Genomic DNA, 12,622 nt, shown 5'->3' with positions numbered 1-12,622 from the left:
AAGGAATATATCTTTGGGGAAGGATAGACTAGAGAAAAAACAAAAAACTACCCTGCAGAGGCAGGCAGCAAGGAAAGTTGACTCTGCCTTGGTTCTGGGTGGAAGGGTAAAACATTCTCCTAGTGGATGCATGGCCAAAGTGTGGCCATCACATGGCCACACTATTTGCATGGTCCAAAAGCCCAGAAGCTGAACATTTCAATTTAAAAAAGATCTGGGTAGATAGTACCTATGGTACTTGGCCAAAGCAAAGTCCTCTTGAGACGAACTCACTGTCAACCCAGGTCTCAAAGAATTCCCATGGACAGGCTTCCAAATGAATATGAACTCACAATCAAAAAACAGAAACCCATGAGCTGAGAAGACAAGCGGCAGAGTCAGATACATTTTAAGTGTATAGCTCTTTGGAAAGGTTAAATAACAAATTATATACAGCTGAAGAGAAATCAGTGAGCTAAAAAATAGATTTGAAGAAAATTACCCAAAAGCATCCCAGAGACAAGGAAATGAAAAAAAGTGACGTCTATCACATGCTTATCAGTTATGTTAGAAGATAATAAAGTGAATATGAGCAAGACAATTGTCAAATAATGATGGCTGAGAATTTTCCAGAATCGATGAAAGATAAGCATCCTCAGGAAACACAGTGAATATCAAGCAGGATAGGGGAAAAGAAAACCTAGATTCAGTCTGGTGAAACTTCAGAACACCAAAGCATGAGATGATTTTAAAAGCAGACAGGGGGGACTTCCCTGGTGGCACAGTGGTTAAGAATCTGCCTGCGAATGCAGGGGCCACAGGTTCGAGCCCTGGTCTGGGAAGATCCCACATGCCGCAGAGCAACTAAGCCCATGAGCCACAACTACTGAGCCCACATGCCACAACTACTGAAGCCCGCGCACCTAGAGCCCATGCTCCTCAACAAGAGAAGCCAACGCAATGAGAAACCCACGCACCGCAACAAAGAGTAGCCCCTGCTCACTGCAACTAGGGAAAGCCCGTGCACAGCAACCAAGACCCAACACAGCCATAAATAAATAAATAAATAAATTTTAAAAAGCAGGCAGGGGACTTCCCTGGTGGCGCAGTGGTTAAGAATCTGCCTGCCAATGCAGGGGACATGGGTTCGAGCCCTGGTCCAGGAAGATCCCACATGCTGTGGAGCAACTAAGCCCGTGCACCACAACTACTGAGCCTGTGTGCCACAACTACTGAAGCCCACGTGCTTAGAGCCTGTGCTTCACAACAAGAGAAGCCACCCCAAGGAGAAGCCTGTGCACTGCAACGAACAGTAGCCCCTGATCGTCGCAACTAGAGAAAAGCCCGCGCACAGCCATGAAGACCCAACACAGCCAAAAATAAATAAAAAAAGAAATTAAAAAAAAAAAATTTAAAAACAGACAGAAGTCAGATAATCCACCATGGAATGACAGTGATACTAACTCCTGACTGTACAACAGCAATAACGGGAACAATGATAACAATAATAGCATGAAATAATATCATTAATGATATAATAGCCTTACTGTGATGAGAGAAAATAATCTTATACCTAGAATTGTATACTTAGCAAACAATCTTTCAAAAATGAAAACATAGTACTTTTTGGATCAACAAAAACTAAGAGTTACCACCAACAGAACTTAACTGAAGGATCTAGAACAGGGGTCCCCAACCCCCGGGCCACGGACTGGTACCAATCCTCGGCCTGTCAGGAACTGGGCCACATAGCAGGAGGTGAGCGGCAGGCAAGGGAGCGAAGCTTCATCTGTATTTACAGCTGCTCCCCATTGCTCACATTACCACCTGAGCTCCGTCTCCTGTCAGCATTATGGTGAGTTGTATAATTATTACATTATATATTACAATGTAATAATAATAGAAATAAAGTGCACAATAAATGTAATGTGCTTGAATCATCCTGAAACCACTTCTCCCACCCCCAACCCCTGGTCCGTGGAAAAATTGTCTTCCGGGAAACCGGTCCCTCGTGCCAGAAATTTGGGAACTGCTGATCTAGAAGATATATTTCAGGAAGAAATAAAATGATCCCAGGAGGAAGATCTGAGGACTAATAAGGAATAGTGAGCAAATAAAATGGCAAACATGGTTAAAGATAAACAAACATCAGGGACAAAAAACAAGAACAATTATAATTTGTGTGATTTAAAAAGGCAAAACCAAAATAATGGAACGATAGTAATAAAGTATAAGAGGATTACTGAAGTTAAAATATTATAAAGTGTGTGTTAGTTAACTATTGCATAACAAACAGCCACAAAACCTAGAGGGATGCAGCTATATTTGTTTATTGCTCACACGTCTAGTGTCTGCTGGGGGTTGGTTAGAAAGCTTTGCTGAGCTTGCCTGGGCTTGCCTACATGTCTGGGGTCAGCTGATCTAGTATGGTTTTGACTGGGAGGCTTGACTCTTCTCCTTGAGTCTCTTACTCACCAGCCAGGATGTTGGGATAAATTCTCATGTCAATGGCAGGGACACAAAAGAGAGCAATGGAAATGTACAACCACATTTTTCAAGACTTTTTAAAAACATCTCATTGGCCAAAGCAGGTCACATGACTGAGTCCAAGGCTGTAGTAGGAGGGAGCTGTGAAGGATTATGGCAAAGGGTTTGAATACAGAGAAAGTGAAGAATTGGAGCCATTAGTTCAATCAATCTAATTGATTGGTTCCACTGTCCATAAAAATATTGATTAGCATTAGACTTCTAATTAAGTATGAATGTTAAAATTTCAAGGCTTACTACTGAAAGAATAAAAATAGTTATAGACCAAACCAGAGGAAGAAAAATAATATTGTTAAAAAGAAGGAAAGGAAAAAAGGGGAAGGAAATAAAGGCAGAAACAAAAGAACATAAAAAGTGGAAAAATATAAAGCATGAAATAAAGTGGAAAAATAAATTTAAATATTTCAGTAATCACAGTAAGTATATTTTTAGAAACCTAAACCTTCTAGTTAAAAGAAAAATTATAACACCAGCTTTAAAAATGTTTTTTAATTAATTAATTTTAATTAATTAATTGATTTTACTTTATTTTTTGCCATGCAGCTTGTGGAATCTTAGTCTGTGGGCAGCAGTGTCACCCTTGCCTGTGGAATTGAACCCAGGCCCACGGCAGTTAAAGGGCTGAGTCCTAACCACTTGACTGCCAGGGAGTTCCCTAGCTGTACACTGTTTAAAACACAAAGAAAATTTGAAGTAAAAGAATGGTAAAAGAGATTCCATGCTGGGTCTGTTAGCTGTATTAACATTGGATGAAATAGACTTTAAGGCAAAAAGCACTGCTAAAAATAGTGTGGTGAATTTTATTATTGTTCTCAATAATTTGCTACTCCTCCCTGTAAGAGGCCTCTACTTCCCACCCCATGGACTTCAGACTTGGTCACTGAAACGTGAATAGAAATTATGTGTGCCCTCCTGAGCAGAGCTTTAAGAACCACTGTTCTTTCCCTCTGCCAGAAGCAGATCATGTCCCAGATCGGACTGCTCCTTCTGCTTGGGTCCTTGAATGAAAATAAGATAGAATGAAGAGTGGGTATTTCCACAAATGACCCACAAAGGATGTATAACGTGAGTGAGAAGTTAACTCTCATTGTTATAAGCCATTGAGATTTTGAAGTTAGGTGTGGTCATGTGGCTTCTTTGACTAATGTAATATGAAATGTGTCACTTCCAAGTGGGTACTTTTTGAGCGAGTGCATGATTCATGCTATCATGTTGTTACTGCAGCATAAGTTAACAAAAGATGACTAATACAAATAAGCTATTTTTTAATGAGAAAGGTTCAACTCACCAGGAGTACATAAGTCTATATTGTATCCATGTAATATTATAATAGCCTCAAACTATGGTATAGAGTAAAAATTGATAGAATTATTAAGAGAAATCGACAAATTCACCATCAGAGTGGAGACTGTGGAATTCATGAGTGCTGTCCACCAAATATTTCCTGTCTTTCTCCTGGATACGTGGTAGGCCTGCCCTTGAACACAGATGTGGCCTTGTGGCTTTCTTTGACCAATGTAAAAGGAATTGAAATGATACGTGTCACTTTCAGGTGAAAGCTTTAAGAGCCAATGTGTAATTTCCCTCTCTCTACTTTCTCTCTTCCATGGAGACCAGCAATGTTCCAGAAAGTGGCTGCCCGATCAAAATGAGTCCTAGAGTGAAGATTGCATGTAGCAGAGCCCTCAGCTGACCAGAGATAAAAATATAGGGTAATAAATAAATATGCTTTTGATGCTATAAGCTTCTTAGAGTTTGAAGTTAGTGTTTGCTATTTTAGCATAACATAGGTTAAAACGACTAGTGCAGTTTTTTTTCCATTTTTAAATTAAGGTACAATTTACATACAGTAAAATTCACCCTTTTTGGTGTATAGTTCTATGATTTTTGACAAACACATGCAGTCATGTAACTATAACCACAATCAAGACGTAGGACAGTCCCATTAGCTCCAGAAATTCCCCAGTGCCCCTTTGTAGCCAACCCCTTACCCCTGGCAACCACCAATCTGTTTTCTTTCCCTGTAGTTTTGCCTTTTCCAGAAAGAATCGTACATAATACAGTATGTAGCATTTTGAGTCTGGCTTCCTTTCCTTAGCATAATGCATTTGAGAGTAATCCATGTTGTTGTGGTATTAGTAGTTTATTCCTTTTTATTGCTGAGTGATATTCCATTATATGGATATACTGCAGTTTGTTTATCCATTTTCCAATTGAAGAACATTTGAATAACTTCCAGTTTTTGGTAATCGTGCATAAAGCCACTATAAGTATTCATGTACAGGTTTTAAGTTTTCATCTCACTTGTGTGAATACGAATGAGTGGGATTACTGGGTTGTATCCTAAATATATATTTAACTTTTAAAGAAACTGTCAAATTGTTTTCCACAGTGATTCATTTTACATTGTTCAGTATATCATTTTACAGTCCCACAAGCAATGTAGGAGAATTCCATTGCTCCACATCCTTCCTTTTATACTTGGTATTAACAGTTTTTAAAAGTCATTTTAATAGATATGTAGTGATATCTCATGTGGTTTTATTTTACATTCTCCTAATGACTAACAATGTTGAACATCTTTTCATGTGCATGTTTGCCATATTCATATCTTCTGTGGTGCAGAGTTTGTTCAAATCTTTTGCCCCTTTTAAAAAAATCCCCATCCTGGGATTAGGTGTGTTCCTTGATTAGGCCCCTGGCTCCTCTCTAGAAGTGGCTCTCGGTCTGTTGTTCTCTACAGTTCTTGGTTCTGCCCTCTGGGAAATTCTTCCTTTTCCAACAGCTCCCTGGGTTAATTTGAAGAGCATCTTGCAGAGAGTATTGAGGAATATACACTTTTTGGTGGCCGATCAGCTTTCTCTTTCCCATAGATAGTTGGGAAAATCTCTGCCTAGGATGATGACACTTTTGCCAATACATAGCTCTCAAAAACATTTTGGATTTTCAATTTGTGTGTTTCTAGTCAACTCCATGTGACAAAAGCCATACTCCCAATGCTTTCTGACATGTGCCTCTTTCTGTAGACTCGATTAACTTCTGGTACTTTGGGACATCATGATTTTGTGGGGTTGCACCCTTAATCTTTCTAGGAACATTTTTGTCAGCTGAAATGATCCATGTTCTTGATTTGATTATTGCCCACAAACTGTATTTTGATTTAAGGTTCTTAATTTTTTTATCTTTTATTGGCTGGAGAGGTTGGAGATAGAGTTTTATTTTTCAACTTAGCAAGTTATGGACTCTGTATTCCCCCTAACTCTTGCTTCCAAAACTGGCCAGTTCTTTTCTGAGCACATCTCTTTCCTGTAGTAGTAACATTTCAACTTTATCCAGCAGCAAGAAAGTCATATTTTTGACATTTTGTCTTTAGATGTCTTCCCCCAACTCTGAAAGTTCATTAGACACATTTTCTGCTGTTTATATCTTCATACACAACTGTTTTGTTAAATGTTTCTCACTACTTAACACAGGCTGCCTTTTCTTGTCTCCTATGACAGTTTCTCCCCTGTTTTCCAGCCTCCTGTAAATGTTTCCTTGCTGCTTATTGACTGGTCCCAAATTCAGTGACTTGTATTGCAACCTCCCACTTTCAGCACCGATTACTGTATTAGTCTGCTATTACTGCAAAACAACTCACCCCAAAACTCAGTAGCTTAAAACAACTATGATTTCTTAAAGTGATTTTAAAAAATATTTTATTTTAGTGTATATATTATTTGTTTACTTTGGCTGCACCGGGTCTTCATTGCAGCATGCGGGATCTTTTTCTTCAGTTGCGGCATGCCGACTTCTTAGTTGCGGCACGTGGTATCTAGTTCCCCGACCAGGGATCGAACCTGGGCCCCCTGCATTGGGAGTGCAGAGTCTTACCCACCGGACCACCAGGGAAGTCCCAAAACAGCAATGATTTATCTTCACTCGTGTCTGCAGGTCAGCTAAGCTGGACTCAGCTGGGCAGCTCTGCTTCAAGCTGTGGGTCCAGCTGGGTCTGGCTCCTCATGGCAGGTTGGGCTCAGGTCTGCCCATGTGTTTTCATTTTGGGGCCCAGCTGAAGTGACCGTAGCTACCCAGGGGAAGCTCTTCTCATGGAATACAGAGATGTAAGAGATGAAACCTCACTGTGCAAGCATATTTCATGCTTTTGCTTCTATTATTTCTGTTAACATCACACTGGCCATACAAGTCACATGGCTGAGCCCACAGTCAAGGGGTAGGAAGGTGTACTCCAGTCCTAGTGAGGGGGACATGCAAAGTCACATGGAAAAAGGACACAGGGAGGGGTAAAGAATTAGGACTGATAACTCAATATATCATCGTTACTCTGATACTGGAATGAGAAGAACTCAGAGGGGCCTATCCAGGAAAGAGGGGGTAAACAGGAAGGATGAGGGCTTCCCTGGTGGCTCAGTGGTTAAGAATCCGCCTCCCAATGCAGGGGACATGGGTTCGATCCCTGGTCCCGGAAGATCCCACATGCCACGGAGCAGCTGGGCCCGTGAGCCACAATTACTGAGCCTGCGCGTCTGGAGCCTGTGCTCCGCAACAAGAGAGGCCGCGATAGTGAGAGGCCCGCGCACCGCGATGAAGAGTGGCCCCCGCTTGCCACAACTGGAGAAAGCCCTAGCACAGAAACGAAGACCCAACACAGCCATAAATAAATATAAATAAATAAATAAAATTTTTTTTTAAAAAAAGAGGAAGGATGAAAGGGATAGAGAGGTCTGCAAGTTGAGGAGAGTCTAGGGAGCTTTATGATGTGGCCAGTGAAAAATCTCTGGTGCAGGAAGCATGAAAGTTCATTTAAGATAAAGGATATTTAATATGTGAATTTAAGGAGTTTTTTGCTTGGATGCTTGTGATGTTAACCCCGCCCCCTGTCATCCTAGCCTTTCAATAATGGCTGTTAGACCCACAAAAGCCCTGCAGGAGTGGTGTGTGTGTGTGTGTGTGTGTGTGTGTGTGTGTATACATCAAAGGAAGGGTCAAGTTCCTTTGGAGACAATGACAGAAATAGAACAAATTCAGCATAGGCTGGCATTTAGATCCAGGGGTAACTAGGAAAGGTACACCCTGGGTACTTTCAAGCATCTTGGAAACACACTGAGATCTCCATAGGAGAAGAGGTGGTGGTTTTAGCTGATCATATTTGTCTTTTAAAGGCCTAGGAGTCTAGCTGAAATCTGGGTTGTAACTGGGAGGATCAATATCTAGTCCAAGGGAAGTTGAATAGCACCTGCAGTAGCCTTCACACTCACTCTTCAGGCATTTACTCTGCAGGAGGCGCTGTGCTAAACACGTCACATTTATTATCCTATTAAATATTTACAACTCCATGCGGTAGGTGATGCTCTTATCTCATTCTATGCATGAGGAATCTGGAGCTCTGGCAGAAGCACAAGCCAGATTTTATCATCTGGGAGAGGGAGCCCCCAAAAGTTCTGCCCCTAGGTGCTGAGGGCAGGGCCTGGAGGTGGGGCATGTGGAAGCTGAGAGGGGACCCCTGGCACTGGTCAGTGGGGGGCACACTGCCCTTTACGTCTTGTAAGGCTCAAGCTCGGACCACTGATGCTTTAGTAGCCTGATGAACAGACTGGCCCCAGCTCTCCCCCTGCTCCCTCTAATATCTTTTCATTAGGCTCTTAACAGTCACCGCGTCTGCAAGTGTCCAATAAAAACTTTGAAACAGTATCCACTTTTGGAGAATGTGTTCCCCCAGCTAGGCTGCTGGGCTCAGAGAAGTGAAGGGACTTGCCCAGGGTTACACAACTGGTATGAGGCAGAGTGGATATGGGAACTTGGGCAGACAGACCTCCCCTTCCAAGTTCATGAGCTCTGTATTAGTCAGCTGGGGCTGCCATAACAAACTACCACAGGCTGGTGGCCGAAACAACAGAGATTTATTTTCTCACAGTTCTGAAGGCTGGAAGTCCAAGAGCAAGGTGTCAGCAGGTTTAGTTTCGCCTGATGCCTCTCTCTTTGGCTTTGCTAATGGCCACCTTCTGGCTATGTCCTCATAGGCAAGTGCTCCTGGTGTGTCTGTATATCCTAATGTCCTCTTCTTATAAGGACATTATATGAAGAGCCTACTCTAAGGGCCTCATTTTAGCTTAATCACCTCTTTAAAGCCCTGTCTCCAAATACAGTCATATTCTGAGTCCTGGGGGCTAGGGCTTCAACATATGAATTTTGGGTGGACACAATTCAGTCCATCTAACCACTGCCTCAAGGTAATGCTACCTACCCCTGCCTCCAAGACCCACAGACCTGTAGAATGTGGCCCACTCTCCACCGTGGTACAGATCTGGCCACTGAGACATGAAGAGGAAAAGGGACTGGCCAGGTTCACACCGACAGGGAGGAGCAGAGCTGAGATGTGACCCAGATATCTGAGTCTCCCAAAGGTACCCAGCATCCATGCCCCCATTTCCCACCAACAGGAAGCTGACTTTCCTTGGGGGCTTCACCACCTGCCCCATTCTCACCCGATGGTTGGAGGGGATTCAGCTCCAGAGATGAACCTTGATTACCTTAAGCCAATCAGCTTATCCTATTTTCCTGCCACCATGGTGTGTGCAGGGACAAGCCTGTGACCTTATCTGGACACCCCTGTACTTGTGGGGGAGTTCCCAGAAGAGACTCTCTTTTGTGGGGTGGTATGGGAGGAGGTGAGGTCGAGAACTATTGTAGCCATTTTATTGCTATGAAACGAGGGCCTGTAGTTGCAGGGGCCCCTGTGAGGGGGCTGAAAATGAACTTGACAGCAAGAAAGACATACAAGAGAGCCAGAGACAAATCAGTTTCTTAGTGAGAGCCTGTTTTTAGCCTCACCGGATCAGACTCCTGTGAACTCACATGTTCCCTTTATTCTTTGTCAGCTTGAGGCTTTGCTTTTATTTTGTTTTGCTTTTTTACAATCAAGATAGTCTTAATTGACACACAGACTGGGAGGGAGTTGCTGGGGGCAGTGGCTGGAGGTGCCATTTACCTCTTCTTTCCTCCAGGTTTCTGTGTGCACATGTATCAGCAGGAGTTCAAAGTCACAAGGAATAGAAATGGAGTCTGGCTGATTTCAGCAGAAAAGGAATTCACCAAAAGGGTATGGGCGGCTCACATAGTCCCTGGGAGGGCTGGAAAATCAGGCTCGACGACTACGCAGCTGTGCCCACAATCAGGTCACGGAACTGGAATGGCCAGGATGCTGCTGCCACCCCCAAGGCCACCACCATGGCCACTGCTGACTGACACCCCAGTCTGTGCTGTTGCTGCCCTTGCTGCCTTGGAAGCCGATCTTGCTACAATGGCTGCCACTGCCTCACCTGAGCCACTAGTGACTGATTCAGAGTCCTCTGGCTGTCTGAGCCTGGTCCTGGGGCTGCTTCCCATCTGCAGGGGAGGCCGGGAAAGCGACTACCTGGCCTTTGGGGCTTCTTGAGTGGGAGATGGGTTCTTTTTCCCTCCAAGCCTCATAAAATGGGGAATTCTTCGAACAGAAAGGATGGGGGTCCATGCTGGGCAATCAAAAAATAGGCCAAATATTCAATATGGGGCATAAGGAACTGAGATCAAATGGGAACAATAGCTTTAGCTACATTAGTGGCAAATCTGAGTTGGAGAATGCAGCTCCATCCTGGGGTCAAAATGGGACTTCTGACTCTTCCCTCCCTCAACTGACTAATCGTCTCTCCCAGCTGTGGGGGAGTGTTTAGACCAGGCAGCCCTCTCCCAAGGGCAGGGATGTTCCGCCTTGCTGAGATACCGCATGGCAACAGGAGCAGAAACAAGGGTGAGCTGCTCTTGAGGGCAGGCCCAGGGGGAGGGCTGTGTCTGAACTTGACCTGGACCCTGCCTCACCACACAGATGAGGGAGTGGAGAGGAGAGTGGGAAGGGTCTTGTTTCTAATGCTGTTACCTCCTTGGGGAATGGATGGGAATCTCCTTCCCCAAATGGAAATAAAGCCAAAAGAAATTGTGGTGGGGTGGAAGGGGGCAGGGACAGGGATAACTTTCCCAGGGTCAGTGATGAAAAGTCAGATACCTACGGGGACCAGGAAGATGATGCAGACAAGAGAAGCGGACCAGGCATTCACACATTAAATGTATAAGAATACATATTCTTAACTTCCACACAGATGTATACACTCTCTTATTTTTCCTTAAACATTTGGCCTCCTCTGTGTACGTTTTGTTTTGCTGCTTTTGATGGACACATGGCATGCTGGCTCTCTTCCATTTGGTCCTTCCTCCAGATCCTCTCTTTGCCTCCCATGCTCCCCAACTCTGTGTCCAGGAGGCTGAGCTATATGGGAGATCTGGGAGGACTCCTTTGTCTTCTGGCTTACAGATGGTGTGGCCCATGGGGAGCACCAGAGGAGAATGGAGGCAGGGAGGACACACACTAGAGGAGTCTTTTCCAGGCTCTGTCTATGTGGAGTAACCCTGGGCTGACTGCAGCCCTTGACCCAGCCTCAGCTCCATCAGCAGCGCTTTCTCTCCAGGCCCCCTCCCCACATCCCTTCAGACTTAGGGTTGTAACACTCCCCAGTGTTCGTAGCACTGGGTGCTGTAGCACTCTCTGTTGCTTTTCCTAAACTCTGTCCACACCTTTGTAAATAATCCCATTACTAAACTCCTCAACTACCCAGCTTTGAGTGTGTCGTCTGTTTCCAGCTGGTACCCAAAAAGATGCATATGGAATCAGGGAACGTTTCTCTACCGGAAAAAAAAAAAAAAAAAGCAACAGCTCACTTGCAACAGCAAACAGGATTTGAGTAAGTCTCCAACTCCTGACTGTGAGGGAGACAGTAGGGAATGGTAGGGATTGTGACAAACTGGAAAGCACGTGACCTCTCAAAACTCCAGTCTTTTATTTCCACGACAACGACAGTTCCACGTGGTCAATTCTTCCCATTTTTCTTTTCTTTTTTCTTTTTTTATAAATTTATTTATTTTTGTCTGTACTGGGTCTTCGTTGCTGTGCGTGGGCTTTCTCTACTTGCGGCGAGCAGTGGCTACTCTTTGTTGTGGTGCGCGGGCTTCTCATTGCGGTGGCTTTTGTTGCAGAGCACAGGGTCTAGGCGAGCAGGTTTCAGTAGTTGTGGCTCACGGGCTCTAGAGCACAGGCTCTGTAGTTGTGGCTCATGGGCTTAGTCTCTCTGTGGCATGTGGGGTCTTCCCGGACCAGGGCTCGAACCTGTGTCCCCTGCATTGGCAGGTGGATTCTTAACCACTGCACCACCTTTCCCATTTTTCAAAAGTAGCAAAGCATCTGGATTTTAAGTGAGATCTCTTGATTTTTAAATGTTGGCTTGAATATTTAGAAATCATGATGTGAGGCAGGTAGACAATCAATAGGCTGAACTTGGCCCTAAGAAGCACCAATTTCCAGTCTGTACTCTCAGCACACAGCATCCTGCCAAGTCCCAAACCCTACTTGATAAGAAGAGTCTATGGGGAGAAGCGCTACCTGCAGGCCATCAGGAGACCCTCAGGGCCCCAGGGGTGGGGAGGAAGCCTGGCCATGACACGTCCACCAAAAAGGCTTAGCAGAGGAGCCCAAAAGCTTCTAAGTTCTGGAGCTTACAGCCTTGCAGTGCCTGCCTGGTCCATCACGTCTAATACGGTGTCAGCAGAAAATAGATTAAATCCGCTAGGCTGTAATTTGCAAATGAAACATTTTGTGGCAGTAACTAAACAGAGCATTATGTTTTAATCGGGTTTTTAAAATGTTGTTTTAAAAATCATTTTATTAAAAAAAAAATCATTTTATTGTGCAGAAGCTGGTAACCTACGAGCTATAATTCCTTAACTAACAGTATGCTAATGCAATACCCTCTAGTCTAGATGTCCTTACCAGCCGGGGTGTTTGTCTTGATGCTCTTAAACCTATATGTTTTCAGAGTAGAAGTGTTACACTACCTTCCAGCCACTCAAATGGGGAACCCCGGCAGCAGCTTCTCTACAGGGACTGCCTTTCACCCTGGCTTTGAGAGAGAAACAAAATGATTCATCTTTCCTTCATTTTATCTATCATCTATCTATCAATCTATTTATTTAACAAACTGTTGTATATTGCTATGTTAGTGCTTTGCAAACA

The sequence above is a fragment of the Balaenoptera ricei genome, chromosome 6 (assembly GCF_028023285.1).
Source record: "Balaenoptera ricei isolate mBalRic1 chromosome 6, mBalRic1.hap2, whole genome shotgun sequence".
NCBI lineage: Eukaryota > Metazoa > Chordata > Mammalia > Artiodactyla > Balaenopteridae > Balaenoptera > Balaenoptera ricei.
This window is presented reverse-complemented; position numbering follows the sequence as displayed.